This window comes from Callithrix jacchus, chromosome 15 (genome assembly GCF_049354715.1).
Source record: "Callithrix jacchus isolate 240 chromosome 15, calJac240_pri, whole genome shotgun sequence".
NCBI classification, from domain to species: domain Eukaryota; kingdom Metazoa; phylum Chordata; class Mammalia; order Primates; family Cebidae; genus Callithrix; species Callithrix jacchus.
Window position 1 is genome coordinate 76,015,892 of NC_133516.1, and position 19,741 is coordinate 76,035,632.

General features: G+C 42.8%; 1 long non-coding RNA gene across 1 annotated transcript; it reads left to right on the forward strand.

The window, feature by feature from the left end:
- The first annotated feature begins 1,250 nt into the window (after positions 1-1,250).
- Positions 1,251-14,904, forward strand: LOC128929765 (uncharacterized). Its single transcript, XR_008476865.2, has 3 exons — positions 1,251-1,480; positions 2,924-3,067; positions 3,322-14,904. It is a non-coding gene; the product is annotated as an uncharacterized LOC128929765 (long non-coding RNA).
- Positions 14,905-19,741: the final 4,837 nt, after the last annotated feature.

Sequence of the window (19,741 nt, forward strand, 5' to 3'; positions counted from 1 at the left end):
GAACATATGCGAACTGAACAGCTGGCTAAGTAGATGCAATTGAAGAACAAGATTTGATTTTCTGGACCATGGCTTAAGACGGGTTCTTGGCTGGTGTCTAATATTAACAATCTTAATATCATGCATTTGCGCAGGACTTAACTGTTTAGAAATCACTTTGGCTGATCTGCCATTTCATTGTCACTTTACATTAACTGGGGTTGAGGGAGGGTGGATTTCTACTCTATATCACAGATGAGGTGAGAGAGGAGAGGTCCTCAGCTCTTTTAGATCCTAGAGCTGGTAGGTGTTAGGGCAAGTCCAGAATCCAGGTCTGTTTGACTCCAGAATCAATACTCGTTTCAGCATTTCATGTGATTCTAGTGAGCATGACTTGGAGCAATGTTTTTCCACCTCTTTGTGACCCACAGAAATAAGAACTACATTGAGACTGAGGATGTATGTGTGCCTATGTATGTATGTGTGCCTGTGTATATATGTGCATGTGTGTAGCATGTGTAGGTGTGTGTGTGTAGTGTGCGTATATCTGCCTATGTGTGTGTAGTGTGTGTGCATATATGTGTATGTATGTGTGTATAGTGTGTGGTGTTTATGTGTAGTGTGCATGTGTGTAGTGTATCTGTGTATAGATGTGTGTAGCACGTGTATGTGTGTCTATGTGTGTAGCACGTGTATGTGCACCTGTGTGCATGTGTGTATATACATGTGTGTATAGTATGTGTGGTGTGTGTCTGTATGTGTCGTGTGTATGTGTATACTGTATGTGTATAGATGTGTATGTAGCATATGTATGTGTGTCTGTGTGTACATATGTGTGCATCTATGTGTACAGTGTATGTGTGCATGTGCGTATACATGTGTAGGCTATAGGTTTATATAGGTGTAGCATGTGTGTGCATATGTGTGTAGTGTGTGCACATGTGTGTATACATATGTAGTGTATGTGTAGCATTTGTGTGCCTGTGTGTGTAGTGCGTGCATGTGTGTATATGTGTATGTAGTGTGTATATATGTATATGCCTGCATATGCGTATGTATGTGTGTGTGTGTTCATACTATTTGTGAAAACATCAGAGGGAGATGTACACTGGTACAAGGGAAATCGCTGGGAAGAGAGTCCCCCACGTGCCTGGAAGCCTGTGGACAGAGGATGGAGAACTCGGAGTCTCCTTTGTGCCTGGGTTTCCCATGGGCCCTGCCCGAGGAGAGGGTGCCCCAAGCCTGAGGCGCTCTCCCTGCCTGCCTGCTCTGTGGCGCTGTGGGGCACAGTCCTGAGGCTGCAAGAAGGCGCTGGCTGCTCCGCGCCTAATCACGGCGTCCTCCCTCCCTGGACCCCTCACCTGCGTTCCTGCCTCCACCCTGGGCCTGAGTCGCGCCCCTGCCCTGCCCAGGGCTGGGAGTCGCTCCCAAATCGGAGCTCATCCTCTGTGCCTCCTCCGGAACCTGCGTGTCCGTGCCTCCCGTGCCCCTCCAGTCTCAGGTAACAGCCACGCGCGCCCGCTGTGCTGCAGCCTAGCGAACTCCGCGCAAGGGCATCGGATCCGCTACACTGAGAGGCCGAGGACAGGCGTCCCAAGCACGGCTCCCTTGCCCCTCCAGCGGACTCCAGGTTGCTCCTCTCCAGAGGTCACCTCCCCTTCCGCATGCGCCTCCCCGCAGTTCCTCTCTTCCCTCACCCGCCCGGTGGACACGTTCCCTCCTTGACATCCCCCACGGGAGACGGCTCAGCAGGTGCACTGAGGGGCCCGAGCCCAGCACCCACCGCGATCAGACTCCGTGGCGGAAGAAGTTGCTTCCCTACAAATTATCCTTCCCATCTCCTAATGACTTCCAGGGGAACGTCTGGATTTGGTGCTAGCATGTTTAACACCTTTATAATACTTGCTAATCTCTTTGCTCTAACAAAGAGAGAGTAGACCTGGGGCTTAGAGTCCTGCCAGGCTGCGGTATCAAATTAGGGCTTAACAACTTTATTGTGACTTCATTGTGCTTTCTTGTAGTTGCATTATGGAAAATGAGGCTCAGTTCCATTTGTGAAGACACATAAAGTGTCCTGTTAGGTATACACTAATGTAAATTTTAAAAATGCAAAAAATCAAGGAAAATTGAGGTATAAATGAAGGCATAATGAATATTTGAGAAAGCATAATTTGAGAACGTCTGAAGGGAGGGAAAGGAGGGAAGGGGGCAGCTGAAGAGGTGTTTGGCAGCTGTGCAGAATCAGGAGGGTGTGAGTGACAGTGGGTCAGCACGCTGCCACCTCACACAGGCAGGAGGGAAGTGGGCATCCAGGACCACACCTGAAGTGCCAATGGCCTGCCGCGGCCTCTTATCAAGACTTCTTAACTCAGCCCTTCCTTTGCCACCACATCCCTGAATGTGGACACACCTCTGCTGGAGGGTCAAGACAAGACTGTGGTTTCTGGGGTGGCTGAGCAGCACCCATGAGAAAGTTGATTGACAGGACATCCACCTGCCAGGGGCTGGGGTCAGGTGAGCCCAGGCCCAACTCAAGGGAACTTATCCATCTTCTCTGAGCCCCAGGGTGCTTGCTGTGGTCCCAGCACACTGGCCAGCTCTTTCCCAGCATACCCCTCAGTCTGAATCTTGACAATTATGGAGAAGTGCCTGTCACATTCCTAAACAGAGACTCTTTCCCAACTACCCCTTCTGTGCCTGTCTTTCCTCATGCCCAGGTTTGGCAGGACTCTTTTGGATGGTTAGGCAAAGGTACTGGGACAGCTGATCTAACCAGGGTAGTGTGAACCTTGTTGATTACTCACTCATATCCACCCCTTTCCATTGCTTCCATTGTATGGCTAGAGCCCCAGCCCTGCTTGGTTCCACCGTCCTCCATGGAGCCTTGGGGAGGGGTGGGTCTTAACTAGCCTAAGCCAATTATAATAATTTCATTTCCCTATAGGTGGGCTTAGAAGAAGCAGATGCCCTGATTCCAGCCATGGAGACCTGAGGTTGCCTCTGCAATGCCTGGAATTTTGGCAGCCATCTTGGGATCATGAGAAAAGTCAGCCTGAAGGAAACGTGCTGAGAAGGACAAAGGAGAAAGGTGGGAGGTTCTGGGACCTGTGGCTTCTCCTATCATCCTACTGGGGAGGGTGATAAAGTCTCTTAGCTAAGCCATGTTAATTTGGGTTTTCGGCTGCTTGCAGCCAAAAATTTAGCCCAACTGACATGCAGACGGAGGATGACGAGCCAATACCCAGCCTCTCTGTCTGCAACACTCCTTGTCCTCCTGCAACTCACCTCTTTTCACTTCTCCTCTGAAAAGCCTGGCGTTTTCTTCTATCCTACTTTCTGCAGGCGAAGGGCCTGAAAGTGGCTGTGGGAAGCTTCTTTGGTCTATTCCCTCTCCTGAGAGTCCACGAAATGTGAGATGGGGGTCACTTCTCAGCTGAGTGTGCCCCCCAGTGACTGCTGGGCTCCAGCTTCTCCTGCATGCAGCAAGGCTTGGAAGCCCCTCAGCCCCGCCACACTCTACTCACCTTCATCCAGTGCAGCTACACAGGGCATGGTCCAGCCACAAGCTCATCTGTTCCAGACACCACCCGAGGCCCCTCAATCTGACCACATCTAGATCAGATGCTGCCAAGGAGGCTCAAGACTGCATAGACTTGAATGGCAGGGGACAAGCTCAGGATGGCCTGAGACCTGATTTTATTTTTTATGGGACTATGTAGTGTACAATGTGATGTTTTGATATAAGTATGCATTTTGAAATGATTACATTGGGCCAATTAAGTTTTTGATCACTTCACATACTTATCATTTTGGGGGGGTGCTGAGTGCATTTAGGATCTACTTTCAGTAATTTTCAAGTGTACATACATTATTATTAACTAATAATGCACCTTATATACCATTCCATAAAATAGATCTCCAGAACTTATTTATCCTGTCTCTTTGACCAACATCTCCCTATCCTCCTCATCCCCTAGTCCCTAGCAATGACCATTGTTCTCTCTGCTTCTATAAGGTCAACTTTTTAGATTCCACATATAAGTGAGGTCATGTAGTATTTGTTTTTCTGTTACTGACTTATTTCACTTAGCGCGATGTCCTCCAGGTTCATCTATGGCAGGATTTTCTTCTTTTTTAGGTCCGCATTGTACCATGTGTCTATTTTCCATGTTTTCTTTATCCATTCATCTGTTGATGGATACTTAGGTTGATTTCATATCTTGGCTATTGTGAACAATGCTACAATGAATGAGGGTAGATATCTCTTCACCATATTGATTTCACTTCCTTTGGGCATATACCTGGAAATGAGTTTGTCGGATCAAATAGTAGTTCTATTCTTAGTTTTCGAGAAAACTCTAAACTATTTTCAATAATGGCTGTACTAATTCACTGTTGTTCATCAACAGTGTACAAGGGTTCCCTTTTCTCCATATCATTGCTAGTACCTGTTATCTTTTATCTTTTTTATAATAGCCGTTCTAACAGGTGTGAGATGATATCTCATCTTAGTTGTCATTTGCATTTTCCTGATTAGTGATGTTGAGTACTTTTCATACACCTCTTGACCATTTTTATGTCCCTTTTGAGAAATGCCTATTCAGATCCTTCAGCCACTTTTAAATCAAGCTATTAGTTTTCTTGTTATTGAGTTATTTGAATTCCTTATGTATTTTGGATATTAATTCATTATCAGATATAGAGTTTGCAAATATTTTCTCCTATTCCATAGCTTGCCTCTTCACTCTGTTGATTGTTTCCTTTCCTGTGCAGAAGCTATTAAGTTCAATGCAATTTCTTTGATCTATTTTACTTATGTTTTCTGTGCCATTGGGGCCATATCCAAAAAAATCCTTTTCCAGACCAGGACCCTGGAGCTTTCCCCCTGTTTTCTTCTAGTAGTTTTACAGTTTCAGATCTTACATTAAGTTTTTGATTCATCTTAAATTGATTTTTGTATGTGGTATGAGATGAGGGTCTAATTTTATTCTTTTGCATATGGATTTCACAGCATCATTTATTGAAGAAACTGTTCATTCTCTATTTTATGTTCTTGGCAACTTTGTCAAAGATCAATTGACCACAAATGCATGAAGTTATGTCTGGGATCTTTATTCTTTCCATTGGCATCTGTATCTCTTTTTATGCCACTAACATGCTGTTTTGATTACTATAGCTTTTTAGTATATTTTGAAATCAGGTGCTGTGATGTTTCCAGCTTTGTTTTTATTCCCTCAAGATTGTTTTGGCTCTTTCGGGTCCATACAAATTTTAAGATTTTTCTTTCCCTTTCTGTGAAAAATGACACTGGGATCCTTGCAGGGATTGAATTGAATCTGTAGATTGCTTGGGTAGTTTGGACATTTTAACAATATTAATTTTTCCAAAGCATGGACCAACTATCTTTCCATTTATTCATGTCTTCTTCAATTTATTTCCTCAATGTATTACACTTTTCTGTGTAGAGATTTTTCAATTTTTTTGATTAAATTCATTCCTAAGTATTTTATTATTTGTAATGTCATTGTAAATCAGATTGCTTTCTTAATTTATTTTTTAGACAATTTATTGTTGATATATAGAAATACAACTGATTTTTGTATTTTGATTTTGTATTCTACAAGTTTTCTAAATTTATTTATTCTAATGGTTTTGGGGTGGATTCTTTTAAGGTTTTCTATATATAAGATCATGTCATCTGAAATCATGCCAACTGGAACAGACAATTTAACTTTTTTCATTCCAATGTGGATGCCTTTTATTACATTTTCTTGCCTTATTGCTTTGGTTAGGACTTTCAGTACCATGTGGAATAGAAGTGTCAAGGATGGGCATCCTTGTATTGTTCCTGTTCTTAGAGGAAAAGCTTTCAGCTTTTCACCCTTGAATGTGATATTAGTTTGGGCCTGTCATATATGGCCTTTATTATGTTGAGATACATTCTTTCTAAACCTAATTTGTTAAGAGGTTTTTTTTTTAATCATGAAAGAATGTTAAATTTTTTTGAATACTCTTGTCACCTAGGCTGGAGTGCAATGGCACAATCACGGCTTACTACAACCTCTGCCTCCTGGGTTCAAGTGATTCTCCCACCTCAGCCTCCTGAGTAGCTGTAATTACAGGTGTGTGCAATGATGTCCAGCTAATTTTTGTATTATTAGTGGAGACAGGGTTTCACTATGTTGGCCAGGATGGTCTTGAACTCCTGACCTCAGATGATCCACCTGCCTCATCCTCCCAAAGTGCTGGGGTTGCAGGTATGAGCCACCATGCCTGGCTTTGTTGAACACTTTTTATGCGTTCATTGAGATGTTCATATGATTTCTGTTAATGTGGTGTGTCACATTTATTGATTTGTATAAATTGAACCATACTTGTATCCCACAGACAAATCCCACTTAATCATGATGAATGATCTTTTTAATGTGTTGTTGAATTCTGTTTGTGAGTATTTTGTTAAGGATTTTTGCATCTATGTTCATCAGGGATATTGGCTCATTATTTTATTTTATCGTTGTGTTCTTAGCTGGCTTTGATATGATGGTAATGGTGGCCTCATAAAATGGATTTGGAAGTATTTCCTTATTTTCAATTTTTTGGAAGAGTTTGAGAAAGGTTGGCATTAATTATTTTTTAAATGCTTAGTAGAATTTGCCTATAAAGCCATCTGGTCCTGGAATTTTCTTTGTTGGGAGGTTTTACATTACTGATTCAATTTCTTTACATGTTGTTAGTCTGTTCAGCTTTTCTATTTCTTCATGATTCAGTCTTGGTAGATTGCATGTCTCTAGAAATTTATTAATTTCTTCTAAGTTATCAAATTTGCCGGTACATAATTGTTCATAGTTGTCTTTTAGCATCTTTGTATTTTTGTGGCATCCGTTATAATATCTCCTTTCTCATTTAAAACTTTGTTTATTTGATTCCCCCCCTCTCTCTTTTTGGTTAGTCTAGCTATGTTTTCAACTTCATTTTTCCCAGAAAGCATCTGTTAATCTTATTAATCTTTTCTATTGTCATTATAGTCTCTATTTCATCTCTAATCTTTATTTCCTTCCTGCTGTTGACTTTGGGTTTTAGTTTTTCTTCTTTTTCTAGTTCCTTGAGGTGTAAAGTTAGGGTGTTTACTTGAGACTTTTGTTTAAAAAATAGGCATTTACTACTCTAGATGGCTCCATAAAAATATTTTTGCTGCATACCATAAGTTTTGGTATGTTATGTTTCCATTTTTATTTGTCTCAAGATACTTATTGAGTTCCCTTTTTATTTCTTCTCCAATTTATTGGTTGTTCAGTAGTGTGTTGTTTAATTTTGTGTCCCAGCATATGATCTAGCCCAGAGAATGTTTCATGTGTTCTTGAGAAGGAAATATATTTCACTGCTGTTTTGTAGAATGCTCTATAAATGTCTATTAGGTCCATTCAGTTTACATGTTATTCAAGGCCACTATTTTCTTATTAATTTTCTGTCTGGATGACATATTTATTGTTCAAAGTAAAGTATTGAAGTCCCCTAGTATTTCTATATTGTCCATTTCTCCCTTTAACTCTATTAATATTTGCTTTATATATTTAGATTCTCCAATGTGGAGTGCACAAATATTTACAATTATTGTATCCTCTTGATGAATTGACAGCCTTATCATTATATAGTGACCTTTTTTTGTCACTTGTGACAGGTTTTTGACTGAAGGTCTATTTTGTCTTGTATTAGTAGAGGCACTTCTGCTTTCTTTTGGTTATCATTGGCATGGAATATCTTTTCCATCCCGTCACTTTCAGTCTCTATGTGTCCTCAAAGCTAAAATGAGCCTCTTGTGGTCAGCATGTTGTTGGATATTAATTGTTGTTTTAAAAATTCATTTAGCCATACTGTGTCTTTTGATTAGAAAATTTAACTCATTTACATTTAAAGTAATTTTTGATGTGGAAAGAATTACTATTGCCATTCTGTTTATTGTATTTGAACTGTTTTGTAGTTCTTTTGCTCTGTTCTCTCTTGCTGTCTTCCTTTGTGATCTGCTGATGTTTTTTTTATCCATATGCTTTGATTCTTTTTTCTTTATTGTTTGTGTACCTACTACAGATCTTCTCATTGTGTTTCCATGAAGCTCACCTAAAATATCATATGGTTATAATATCTATTTTGATCTTATAACAATTTTAATTGCATATAAACACTACATTTTACCTCTTCACTGCTCCCCCTTGTTTTATGCTATGGGTGTCATACTTTACATCTTTTTATATTGTGTATCCATTAGCCAATTACTAAATCTATGGTTTTTAAAATAGTCTTGTTTTTAACTTTTACACTAGAGTTAAAAGTGACTTATATGTCATCATTATAGCATTAGAATATTCTTAATTTGACTATATATTTGTTTTTGCCAGTAAGTATTATACTTTCATATGTTTTTATGTTGTTACTTAGCATCACTTTTTTTCAACTGAAAGAATTTTCTATAGTATTTCTTATAAGGCAGATCTCATGGAGATAAAGTACCTCAGCTTTTATTCATCTGGGCAAACCAAATTGTCTCAGACAAATAAAAGCTGAGGGACTTTATCCTTTAGATGTGAGTGTTGAAAGGATAGAGGGACCTTATTCTTCAGAAATGAAAGCTTTGCTGAGTGTAGTGCTCTTGGTTGGCAGGGTTTTTTCTTCAGTACTTTAAAGATATTGTCTAATTCCCAGCTAGTTTCCAAGTTTTCTGCTGAGGTGTCCTCTGATAGCTTTATGGAGTTTCCTTGTAATTGATGAGTCTCTTTTCTTATGCTGCTTTTGGGATTCTCTTTGTCTTTTGACAATTTGATTAGAATGTTCCTTGGGATATTCTTCTTTGGGTTGATTTTTGTTGGGATCCTTTGAGCTTCATGGATCTGGATGTCTCTCTCAAGATTTGGAAACTTTTTTCTTTTAAAGCCAGTATTTATTTAAATAAGCTTTCTGTCCCTTTCTCTCTCTCTTCTCCTTCTGAAACTCCCATAATTTGTATATTTATCCCCTTGATAGTGTCCCATAGGACTCTTATGCTTCACTCTTTTCTATTCATTTTTCTTTCTGCTTCTCTTGTTGGCTATTTTCAAATGACCTGTCTTTGGGTTTACTAATTATTTATTCTGCATGATTGAAACTGGTGTTGAAACTCTCTTGTATTTTTTAGTTCTTTCATTATATTCTTTAGCACCAGTATTTCTGTTTGGTTCTTTTTAATGGTTCCTGTTTGTTTATTAAACTTCTCATTTTTGTTTATGCATTGTTTTTCTTATTTCATTTAGTTGTCTGTATTGTCTTGCCTCTCACTGAGCTTCTGTAAGATGTTTATTTTGAATTATTTTTCAGGCAGTTTATAGACATTCATTTCTTTGGGGCCAACCACTAAAGCTTTATTAGTTTCTTTGGTGGTGTCATACTTGCTTGATTCTTTGTCATCTGTGTAGCCTTGTGTTGGTGTCTAGGAATTTGAAAGAGGAAACACCTCTTTAGTCTTTATAGACTAGTTTTGGCAGATGAAGACCTCCCACTGGGTCCCTGACCTCATGGGACTGCTTCTAGTGTTGTCGCCAAGTGGGATTTCACCTGAGTCATGTGGATGCTGTTGGGTCTGCAGTGGAGTCTGCAGCCAGTGGGCTCTTGTCCTGGCAAAAAAATCAGCAGCCTGTTACCAGGGGTTTTAAGGATTATAGATCTTGTCTGGTCCCTGGGTGGACTGGATTGCCTTTAGGACCTTGGTAAGTAGGGGCTGGTGCTGGGATGGGAGTCTGATTCAGGGTCCACAGATAGTGGGTCTGTTACTAAGTATGTGGATAGGTCTGTCTTCCTTCAAGTTCCTTGGAAGCCTTCAACTGAGTCAGTGGATGGGTCCCTGGGCAGGCAGTACTGGCCTCAGGTCATGGCTGAGAGGGGCTGGAACTGAGTTATAAACATGTTTAAGAGTCCACAGCCGAGATTAAGGTCTGCAGGCTTGTCTCTGGTGGTACAGACAAGCAGGTCTCCCTCTGGCCCTTGGGATGACAAGACAGTGCTTTGAGACAACAGTGGAGAGGAACTGGAGCCAAGTTACAAGATTGTTTCAAGATCTGCAGTGGCACTGGGCTTGGTGAGTCTACCTACAATGGCATGGGCAGGTAAAAGTGATTTCATGACATGCTTTCTGTATTTTCGGCTAATCGGTTTTTACTTTTTAAATAGATTTTCTCTTTTGTTTTTAATATTTTAATTTGTTTCACTAGGTATTGGAGTAGGAGATTCTGGGATCCTGCTTTATTTTATTGTATTTACCAAAATTTCTGCTTGGCCAGCCTCTGTAGCCATTTTTCCTGAGCAAGGCACTTTGTCACAAACCCTATCAGAAAGGTGCCTATCTCAAGCAAAGCAGAGGTATATCTGCTGTCACTCTTCAGCTTTGCATCTTAAAAAGTAAAAAATCTGGAAGCTGCAGTTTCTTTACCAGCACTAGGCCTGTTACTGGGGGCAACAGACCATCATGCCACATTTACCCTGAGTTATAGGACATTCTTCTGTAATTCTTGCTTGTTACAAAACAAAGCAGAATTGTGTGAGTTTAACTCAGCATAAGTGTTTACTGTATTTTTTTTAAATGAAACTTATTTATGAAAAACAGTTTTAGTGCAATGGATCAGAACAATGTTTTTAGAATCAGACAGAGCTAGGTCTGAATCCTGGTCCTGTATTTTACTAACTGTGTCTGTAAGTATTCAATGGGTTCTTAATTAAGGAAAAGAACATTGGCAAGTTATGTTGTTTCCCCAAACCTCAAATTCTTTCTCTACAAAATAAGGATAATAATAGTACTACTTCAGCTTTTGTAACAGGGATTAAAAGAGATCATTCATGTGAAGTGCCTGATGTAGGGCTTGGCGCATATCAAAGTCACCATTTAGATCAAGATTTAAAGAAATGAAACCCTCAGGCACACTTATGTGCATCATTCATTAACTTAGATTGTTTGCCAATAATTATTGCTTGATTTAATCCCAGTTTTTTCACAAACTTGAGCAAACCTAACATAATAAGATGCTTGTAAATCTTTAAGTCTGTGCCAGAATTGCAGCTGCTCATCCATAGCTAGGGCTATGTCAGCAATTGCTAACCTCCTTCACTTCTGGCTCAATACATTTAAATCTGAGTTCTCCTTTACCCTGTGTACAGGAGAAAAAAAGGGCTCCCTTTTTCCAACTGCTCTGTTTCATCAGTGTTACCCTCTTTCCTCCAATTTCCAAACTTACAAAATGCACTGTTGGCTTTCCTCTCCTGTGTGTAGTCTTACATTTAATCTACACAGTCTGACCAGGTGTTCTGTCTCAGACGTCTCTCACTCTTGGGTACACGAGCTTTGCTTCCCCAGCAAAGCTGTAGAGTAGGGCTCGTGTCTCTTCTCTAGAATTCCCCAGAGCTCCCATCCAGAGATAGACATGCTGTAGGTGCTTGGGAAATGCTCACTGACTGAGGACACTGTGAGCTACCATGACCATCTATCTTATCTGGAATAGTTTCCCTTTCACTCTCCATCCTCTTGCCCTGACTACTTTCTTCATATTGCTCATGACTACTTGATGTGAGATGTTTACTCTTTGTCAATTGCCTGTTTGGGTCTCAGGGTACAGAAGCACCATAAGGACAGCAGCACCATCTGTTTTGTTCCCTGCTCTATCTCTATCATCTGTAAGATTTGCTCAGCACAGAGTAGATTTTCAGTAAACATGTGTGAAATGAACAGAGGCCCCAAAGTCCACCACTATGGAAATTTGGTTACATGTTCAACATTGGATTCTGAGAGGAAGTCCCTAGTAAGTTTTTTGTGCAAATGCCCGTGCTTTATCAAATGGTATAAAGTGGTGGCCAAAGGAAAGAGGGAGAGAGGAGAGAGACAGAGAGAGAGGGGCAAAGAACACACACATACACACACATGCACACACACACACAGAATTGCACTAGTTAATTGTATCTAGTGACAAGTCACTTGGAGTCAGCTCAATACCTTTTTACCTGTCTGATGGCCTAATCAAAGTCTGCCTTCCTTAATCCCATTCGCCATCCCTCACATTGATCCGAAACCAGAGAAGAGAGAAGAGCACAGGCCCTGGGGCAAAGTGAATGCAATTAACAGCCCTGTGGCTTCATTTCAAAGCTGTCACCCAGCAGTTTGCCCTAATGCAGCAGATTTTTTTTCCCTCTGGGCTATTTCTCTTTTCACCTTTCCTTCTGCAATTCATATTTTGAACAGCAAGCAGGCCAAAAACTTATAAAAAGAAACTGTTTACACCAGGGATTCCCAAACTTTTGGAAGTCATGGAACCTTGGTTTAAAGAAAATTCATGGCAGATGGAGACTTTACAGTTATATCTAGAGGTCACAGATATTTATTGGGCACTTTCTACTCACACCAATTTTTTTTTAGGCTCAGAGAGGTAAAGACAGTTGCTACAGGTCACACAGCTAATAAGTGGTAGAGCTGAGATTTGAACCCAAGTCCTGGTTTTTGGCACAGGACTCTAGTCTCTTACACCCAAGATTTCTTCTTGGGCCATGAGAAGAAGGTCCATGCAAGGCCCAAAGTGCCTCCCATGTGCAAGCATCAACTCAGGACACATGAGGAATGGGTGGCAGAGATAAGGGCAGGCAGGGCTTCTAGATCCAGGCATCCTCCCTGGCCAGTCCAGACGGGTCTGCCAGTTCCTTTCAAATCTGACTCAAAAGGTCAAATATTAACCATGGAGTGACTGAAGGAACTTGTTCTAGAAAGGCTGGGGGGAGGGTAGCATTTGGTGTTTCTCACTAAGCTATACTTTCAGCCATCCTAGTCAATTCCATGGCAGCATTGAGTGGGCCAAGCGGGGAGGAACTGATCTGTAAATGGCAGAGAACAGTCAATTGCAATGTATGGCAGGAGGGGCTGCCCAGGGCAATAAGACTGGAACCGGGTATGGACTCCTTTGGAGGCTGCCTTCCCTGGATCTGCATTATGGGCTTCTCTGCTGGCTGGCCCTGAGAACCCGGATGAACTTTAGGGCTGGTTGGGGATTCCCCTAGCTAGCTGCAATTCAGTCGAGGTCCTTCTGGAGTAGCAGCTGGCCAAGGTGATGTGCCAGGCCTTCTAGGAAAGCACATGCAGCTTCCCCACTTGGCTCCTGGATAGAGGGCAGCCAGGTACAGCAAGAGTAGGAGACAGGGTGCACACGGATGGTAGAAGGAGCGCAGAGGTCATATGCCATGGCATTAAAGGAGAGTCCCTCCATTACTCTGGAGAGCTCTCTTGCTTCCCCTGAGAGGGTTTGTGTATGGGGAGGTAGGATGAGCAGAATGGAGGCTCCTGACATCTGCAACGACCTGGTGTGAGGTCTGCAAAAAAATCTTACATTTTTCTTGCTACCCTAGAGAATGTCCTGGTGGGTCTTTCTTAAGTGGTTTTTAACACCTTTAGGCCTACCAGCCCAGGACACTGCAGGGGTGGAAGCCACAGCGGCTGTCACAGGGTGTATTCTAGATTCATAAATGCATGGATTGTGTGCTCACTGGGGGTCATAAGGGATGCGGACCAACAACATGGCCAAGGAGCATGGCCCTCTTAGTGTTGGTTGAAACAAATGGTTACTACTTTTCACTCCTGCCTGAAGCCTTGCCTTTTGCCTGTGACTTTGCAGCACCTCCCATCAAGAGATGAGTCTATTTTCCTACCCTGTGAGCCAAGACTTGGCCAACATAATGTGATGGGAACTATAGAGTGCCACCTCTGAGCTAGATTTCAAGAGACTATACTCACTCCACTTGCTTTTGGATGCCTGTGCCTGTCGCTTGGACAACCCTGGGCCAGCCCACCAGAGAGTGAGCCATCCAGGGCCTGCTACTCCTGCTGCTCCAGCTGATGGGAGTGAGGCCACTGCAGGCCAGCCAGCTTCCTGGTCCCCCACTCATTGACTACAGACACAGAGCGAACCAGCCAAGTTCAGACAGACCTGGCCCAAACCACAAGCATTTCCCAGCCAACTCCCCAATGTCTGTGGCAAAAATAATTGGTGATTGTTTTAAGTCATGAAGTTTTGGGGCAGTTTGTTCCCCAGCAATAGCTAGTGGCATGGTCTGAAGTATTTTTAGATGTGCTCCATGCTGGTCTGTGGGGTGGTTGGCAGGGCAAAAATGGGCATGATATGAAGAGCCCTGAGTGTCTCATAAAAATATGAGATGGTGGGTATGAGGAGATTGTACTTTAACTGGTGCTGAATGCAGAGAAGGTCCCTGCTTCAGTTCAGGAGACAAGACAGTGGGGGAGGAAAATGTATGCCCAAGACAGACTCCAAATGTTACCTTCTTATTACACAAGACAAGAAATACATCAATATGCTCTTTTAAGACAATTGAAAGATTCCAGATAAACCCCAAATTCCCTTTGACCAACGCTTACTCTCATGCATTCCCCAAAGCAATTATTCTTATGAAGCTGGTGGTGTCCTTCCAGACCTCAAAAATATTCTTCCATGTTGATATGGGTAGATGTAGATTTAAGTTCAATTTTTAAATTGTACAATAGTCTATTGCATGAGCATAAGATGTTAAGAACATCTTAGTTAGCTGTTCTCCAGTTGTTGGAAATACCCTTATTTCCAGCGTCCACTTGCAACATCCCTGTATGTGCCTCCTTAGGCACCAGGGGTTCTCTGGGGAACCAAAACCAGAAGTAAAGTTGCTGGGCCCTGAGACACATGCATTTTCACAGGGCACAAGAACGAACAATTTCCTTTCACCTTGACAGCACATGAGATTATCAAAATATTTTTTGCCAATTACAGAGGTGAATAAAGAGACAGCAGAGGGTAGGGAGGGAGGGGAGGGTGGAGAGGGATAACATGGGGAGAAATGCCAGATATAGTATGCACCTAAAGTAAAATAAATAAAATTTAAAAATATCTTGTGGTTGATCTAATTTTGCATTTAATTTGATTACTCATAAGGTTGAACAGCTTTTCTTATGGCAGTTGGCCTATCTACTGCCTCTTCAGGAAATTCATATCCTTTGGCCATTTTCCTATTTGATTGCTTATCTTTTCTTATTAATGTGATCTGTTGTTTGTATATTGTAAGCACTCCAAGATAGACTTCTCTGTGGGAGCAGCATATTGGAGGCCTGCCAGGACAGTTCACAGGGGTGGCTGTGTGGGGCTGCAGGCATGTCTCTAATCAGACCATGCCTGTTTTTGTTTTTTTTTTATTGCCAGCTGCACTTTCTCCACCAAGAAGTGGGTAGCATGCAAGCTATGGTCATAGTGAAGGTGGGGGACGTGGTAAGTCCTTGTGGTACAGACAGTCATTTCCTGCTATCAATACCACCTGTAAATGGAATCTCTGTGGGGGAGTTATTCCAATTCCCTTCCAGTAAGAGTCTGCTTCTGTGAGTGGGGAAATCCAGCATGAACACCCAGAAATACACCATAGCAGGGAGATCACTGTTGGTCCTCACCCTAAGAAAAGGAGTAATCACACACTGTCACTCAGAGATGTGTGCTGAACAGAGTGCTGGTGGAGTGGTGTGCAGGAAAAACTAAAGACCAAATCAATGCATTCCTAAGAGCACAGGGGGCTGCGTCCCTGGTATGGAAGGTAGCACAGGGACTCGGGGAGCCTCCCCAGGAGGCCAGAGAACTGGGCAGAGGAGGCTGACTGCAGTGTGGTTTCACTGAAGGCCTCTGAGAGACTTACCAAGCTCTGGGGCTGGAGTGGGTTTAGAACATGTCCCATATTGAGGGGAAGAGGCTGGGCCTTTCAGCCCTGTACTTTCCAGGGGATAGGGAGCCTTGGCAGAGGCAGCTCCTTTCAGCAGAGTGTGATGCCTGGGGACAGCTTGGCTGGGTCCTTGGAAGACAGCAATGCTGACCAGGTACTAAGCAGCTCTGTCTGAAGGGGACACATCCCAGTGACCGCACGCTCTTATAGCTCCTGTCTCCTTCAGAGCAGAACCAGGCTCACAGTGGCTGTCAAACCCTATCTGCTCTGCCTCTCTGACCTCCTCTTCCCTAGCTGTTCCTCTCTCTCTCCTTCATGCAATCTAAATTGGCCTAGCACCGCTGTCCCTGAACTGTGCCAAACATTCTCCAGCCTTGGACTCTGGCTGGAATGTGCCCAGCCTACTTCATAACAGCATGGCTTGGTTCTTGTCTTCTTCCCCTTCTTGTTGAAATGTTCCCTTCTCGAGAGACATACTCTAACCACCTGGCTTAATCGGGGTGGTGGGGGGGGATTATTCCCCAGGTATCCTCTGTCCTTCAAATGCTGCTTTATGATTTTCCACAGCATTTCTCACCTCCAGGCAGATCTCATTCATTCATGAACTCCCTCTCCCCAGAGAATGGAAGCCTGAGAGCAGGCATTTCTGTACTCTGTTCACTGCTGGGTCTCTGGGGCTTAGAGCAGGGCCTGGCTTGTGGTGGCCACGTGACAGTGTTCACTGTATGAGTGAATGAACAAATAAATGAATGAACGGAAGAGAGGAGGGAACTGCAGGCAGTGGACAGACTCAGATTCCTCTATGGCTGTGGTATTCACTGCATCAGAGCCACAGATACAAATGTCGCCATGCTGTGAAGGCAAGCTTGGCTCTCTGTGTCAGAGGTGTGCTAAGAACAAAGTCCATGTTCTTTCTAAATTGTCCCAGAAGTGTGGGCAGGGCACAGCCACGTGATATACATGGAAGGAAAGTTCAGATTAACAGAAAATTCGACTTGGAGACCAGGGTGCTCACCAACAGTGACACCAAACATCCCTAAAGTCATGTAGAGATGGACAATGCTTAGTGGGTGTGTCAGGGAGGGAGAGGGGCTGATCAAAACCCCAGGTCCCTCCTCCAACCATGGCTGACAAAATTGTCCTTACCAAGCATCATAAGACTCTACCTTATCCAGATGAACAATAAAGAGACCCACCTTCGTAACAAGGGGACCAGCGGTGGCAGTCCTTCTCACATGAAATGCCCAGTGATTCAGTCACACATAGGCCCCAGTGCTGCTGGGAGGCCTTTTGTAGATGTGGTTAACATCTGCAATCTGTTGACTTTAACGTACAGGAGATAATCCCAAATGAGCCGCATAGGCCTCATCAAATCAGTGGAAAGCTTTGAGAACAGAGCGAAAGTTTCTCTGAGGAAGAGGAAATTCTACCTGTGGACAGTAGCTTCAGTGCCTGCTGCAATTTCCTTCCATTTGGCCCTTCCTGAGGGCCTGCCCTGTGCATTCCAGATTTGCCAGCAGTCCTCACAGCCACATAAGCCAATTCCTCGCAATAAATTTCCTAGTGTTAATGATCCTTTAATAATATACATATAAATAATGTATCCTAGTACTAATAAGTCAATCTCTCTCTCTCTCTCTCTCTCTCTCTCTCTCTCTCTCTCTCTCTCTCACACACACACACACACACACACGTCTTACTAGTTCTACTTCTCTGGTGGAATTCTGAATGATATAGATGTACACGAAGAGTAATCAGAAAAAAATTTAACATGGAGAGGGGGCTTGACCAGATGTTTTACCATTCTGTATAGACAACTTTCCAAAATGTGGTCAGTCAGGACACAGTCATCAATAGCCTAATCAGGTGGACCTAGACATCTAAGGCCAAAGCACAGCCAGCCAGTGTCATAGATCTAGATGGCATGATCAGTACAGCAGCTGTTCAGAACACAGTCGACCAGGCAAGCTGGATTAAGGACACAGTATAGAAGATAAGATGAAGATGGGCAACTGTCCTGGATGTAGCTGGCCAAAAAGACAGTCATGGGGGAAATGGCCAGTGTTTCCCAGGACCTGGGTGGCCAGGCCAAAGTCATGAGGCTAAAACCAAAAAGGATTCACTGCCCAGGACACTATGGCCAAGAATGTAGTCCTCAAGGGCAAAGCCAGCATAGATAGAGCAGATAGGACATCACTGACCAAGAACAAGTCCCAAGGATGCACAGCCAATGCCAACAGTGTAGATGGTACTACACTGCACAGGATACTATGCTGTGGCCGTGCATAACCTTGGGGGAGTGTCCTTGAGACAGCCACCATGTGTGCTTGTGCTAGAGGTAGGCTGTGGTTTATTTTTCTCATTTATCCAAGAAGCTATTTTTGTTCATTAAAACCTAGTTACTTGCTGTATCTAGCCAGGATCCTGGAGTGCTCGCTTGGTTAATTTAAGCAAGCAGAGCTTTGACAAAGTAATTTTATTGTCCTCTGGGATTGGCCAGCTTATGCCAAGCCTCACTCTTTCCATTGAAATGGAGTTAATTTTCGCTGAAATTGCTTCTTAGCAGACAAACACATTCCCCATCATCGAGGGCTTATGCTTCTGCAGCTCTATTATTGCTTAATTTACACACTTGGGCAGCACAGTATCCATGCCCAAGACAGACAGAGACTCCTGCAGGTAGACGGATGTGGAGAAGACTGCAGCCTCTGCTCAGCCCCTCATACCAGGTTGGAATTAGCCATTAGCAATTAGTAATCAATCATCCAATAAGTCTGAGCAGCCAGAGCCCCCAGTGTGTCCAGCTCTGTGCCAACAACAGCAAGAGGATGCAGTGAGGAGAGGTGCCCTGTCCCAAAAACCCAGTTTATTTGGAGAGGTGAGACTCAGATATGGGACTCAGAACTGACACAGAACAATATTAGCTCAGCCATTGGCTCTGGTCTAGGACATGGAAGAATGGAATGACTTGCTGATGGGATATGAAAAGATGGAAAGGTCTGAAAAAGAAGGAAAGAAAATGGCCCTTGGAGGGAATTTGCTATAGAGGAGTCCTGAAACTTCTGGTGAACCTTCAGGGAGGGGCTGCAAGAGTGAGCAGAAAGGGAGGTACTGGCTAAACGGGTCCAGGAGGAGCACAGTAGCAATCAGTGTTCTTCAGAGTAAGGAAGGACAGGAAGCGTTCAGGACAGGGAAAAGGCCAGGATGGAGGTCAAGGCCATGATGATTAAGCCAGAATCTGAGTCACTATCAGTGCTGGCCTTAGAGTCATGAAGGGCATCCAAGGTGAGACCAAGGATAGAGGAAGGGCAGCTTGGCTCACAGCTACTGTCATGGCCAGCACCACGGAGAGCTCCCGTAGGTTCTGGTGCCTCCCACAGCTAGTGGGCAAAAATATTCGGATTCCAGCTGTAGAAGCAGAAATAAATACGCCCATGTTCAGCTTTGGCTAGGAAATATTACTGAAGCAGAAGCCATGGGCTTTGCCTAGCAGCTAAGGAAGAACCTGGAAAAAAAAAATGGGAGTCTGTTGACACAGGTGCTTTGAGAAGACAAGCAATAAGCTAGCCATTACATCTCGTTAGATGGATTAGGAGAACACTGGGGAATATTTGCATACCAATTACCATAAAATTTGAGTTCAATCTATACTTATTTTATGACTTGCCTTCAGAAAGTTGAGTTTCTGTGCACATCTGTTTGCTAAGAAGATTCATTTTCCTGTAATATTAACATTTTTGTCATAATAGTTTCAAAAATGTTGACTTGTAACATTGAGATTAAAAATGTTTATTAGAAAAAAACACATTTGTTAAAATATTTGTAGTAGGAAAGTATTCATGCAAAGTTGTTTATTTACCTTGATAATTAACCCACTGTTTCCCTCACTAATCCAGCAAGATACAGCCAACTCAAGCTGTATAAGTGCTGAGTTCCTTAATATTAGAAATATATTAAGATGCACATTTTCATGTAAAATGTATCTGCAAGTACAATAAAATTACTCTAACATACTAACTTT